This window comes from Anneissia japonica, unplaced genomic scaffold (genome assembly GCF_011630105.1).
Source record: "Anneissia japonica isolate Jap-2015-1 unplaced genomic scaffold, ASM1163010v1 scaffold415_len114518_cov173, whole genome shotgun sequence".
In the NCBI taxonomy this organism is placed as follows: domain Eukaryota; kingdom Metazoa; phylum Echinodermata; class Crinoidea; order Comatulida; family Comatulidae; genus Anneissia; species Anneissia japonica.
In genome coordinates, this window is record NW_022739255.1 from 27606 (window position 1) to 30469 (window position 2864).

The 2864-nt window shown below is 37.7% G+C and overlaps 1 protein-coding gene across 1 annotated transcript in view; it reads right to left on the reverse strand.

Annotated features, from left to right (window-relative positions):
- LOC117117871 (lactadherin-like) overlaps positions 1–2864 on the reverse strand; it is a 16657-nt gene that overhangs the window by 8725 nt on the left and 5068 nt on the right. The window lies entirely within an intron of this gene.

Here is a 2864-nt window from a genome sequence, read left to right on the forward strand (position 1 = left end):
CGTAAAGAGGGTCCACAATGATATTGTTCTGCACTGTTTGTAAATTCATCATCACATCACTGTTACTTACAATGCTGTAGAAAGGATTTTCAAACAGTGCAGAACCTGTCTCTTATACACATCTAGATGTGTATTATTAGCAATGCCTCAACTTTTTTACCTATTTTTTTGCAAAATAGTCAACTCATCTTATTCATCAGGAATTTTTCACTGACGACTTAAAGGTCGGAGTCATAAGACATATTTTGAAGAAACCCAACATGAATCATAATGATCTTGCTAACTTTCGTCCAATTTCAAGTATTGCTTTCCTCTCAAAACTCATTGAGAAGTGTGTAGCTCAGCAAATCATCCATTCCCTTAACGAAAATAATTTATTTGACCCCTTGCAATCTGCTTACAGAAAGTATTACAGCACCGAAACGGCAATAGTTAACATTCACAATGATATTATGGCTGATCTCAATAGGGGTTGCGTAATTCTTGCTGTTTTCCTTGATCTCAGTGCCGTTTTTGACACTATCGATCATCCCATTCTTATTCATAGACTATCATCTTTTGGCATCTGCGGAACAGCCCTGTCATGGTTTAAAGCATATCTCATCTCTAGGAAACATCAGGTTCGAATTGGATTAGTTCTTCGGCTTGTACTGACAAAATCTGTGGTGTCCCCCAGAGGTCTATATTGGTACCAATATTATTTTTATTGTATGTCTCCTCACTGAGTACACTTATTAGTAGTCACGGTGTTCAGTATCATGCATACACCGATGATACTCAACTTTATATTTGCTTTCAAGTTAATCATTAGTTTTAGGCAAAAAATACAATTTATTGAAGCATGTCTTAGAGATGTACAAGCCTGGTTATCACAAAATATGCTCTGCTTCAATCCCGATAAGACTAAAGTACTATGTATTAATTCATTTAAAGTACCTTTCAACAACGCCTGATGGGAAAACACATATCCAACAATTGCAAGTCCGTTACGTTTCACCTTCGTAACATCAGGCACATTAAAAGGCTCCTGACCAATGATGCTCTTCTTAAATTAGTGCATGCTTTTATTACATCTCGGTTGGATTACTGGTAATGCTGTTCTCTGTGGTATACCTGATAGTCGGTTGACAGGATTGCAGCTATGTCTTAACACAGCAGCCCGGGTGTTGACGTGAGCACATTACACCTATCCTCAATAGACTACATTGGTTACCGATAAACAAGCGCATCTCATTGAAGATTTTACTTCTAACATACAAGGCCCTCAACCATAATGGTCTACATTACATTGTTCAACTATTGAAGTCTCGTTCTGCAACATGTTCTCGGTCTCTGAGATAAAACTTAATCTCTGTAGTTAAATTTCTGTAGTTAAGTTGTTCTGTTGTTAAGTTTTTTCCCCTGAAAAGTCGCACCTCCTTACTTGCGGTAGCGCCGCGCCAACTTAGCGGTGCACGGTAGGGGAGCCATAGGCTCAGGGACGTATCCAGGGGGAGCCGTGGGATTGCAGGTGAGAATCCCCCTAATAGAAAGTAGCGCCCTCTTAAATTTGTTAGGGCTGTTCTGAGATAATAAAGTGAAAATTGCAATAAGCAACGCATTATAAATAATATTAGTAAGCCTAACAATAATTATATAAAACTCAACAGTGGTGGATCTAGGAATTCAACAGAGAGGTGACCCAAGGAGGGACTTTTACAGTTTGAAGAACCACCCACCTCAGCCCCATCATGATTGGGGCTGAGGTAAGAAAATTCATTTATTAGGGCACTTCTAGAAGCCCGGAAATTACACTCTCAGACTTAAATTTGGATAGGTGGCATATATATATATATATATATATATTTTTTTCATTATAAAAATTTAGGGGCCTTCAATCCAGCACTGCTCAAAACATTCTTTATCCAAAATAATTATAATCACGAAAAATGGCCATGTAAAACCAGATCACATCCTAAAAACAAATTTATGCACTCCCGCCTCATCAGCAGTCACAAAGACATACTCTGAGACAGATTTCGACTCGATAGAGTTTAATGTGGAAATAGTACCAGGCCTCTAGACTGTCTCTTATACACATCTAGATGTGTATAAGAGACAGGTATAACCGAATTTGTCGGATAGAAAAAGGGAAATGTCGTGTTCTTGAACGAAAATGGGTCAAGTCACGGAGCCCAGAAGATTGTGCTGCATTCATAAAACAATGTGCAACATACCATTCCATTCTGCATAAGTCTAGATCCAGTTACATTCAAGCAGAAATTGAGAAACGTGGTGGTAACCAACGCCTCCTTTTAGAAATCATCAACAAACTTCGTGGTAAAATTAATGAAAGCATTTTGCCGTCAGCCGCTTCATAGTTCGAACTGGCTGAAAAATTTAACAGATTTTTTCATGACAAGATTCAGAATATTCGGACATCACTACCAGACATGTCAGACACTGCCCCATATGAAGTGCTCGAACATCAACAACACGATATTGAGTTTGATCAATTCGCTCTATTAGATGAAGAAGAAATATTAACAACTCTTATAACAGTTTCATCAAAAACATGTCACCTTGATCCCTTTCCTACCGAATTAATTATTAGCAATGCCTCAACTTTTTTACCTATTTTTTTGCAAAATAGTCAACTCATCTTATTCATCAGGAATTTTTCACTGACGACTTAAAGGTCGGAGTCATAAGACATATTTTGAAGAAACCCAACATGAATCATAATGATCTTGCTAACTTTCGTCCAATTTCAAGTATTGCTTTCCTCTCAAAACTCATTGAGAAGTGTGTAGCTCAGCAAATCATCCATTCCTTAACGAAAATAATTTATTTGACCCCTTGCAATCTGCTTACAGAAAGTATTA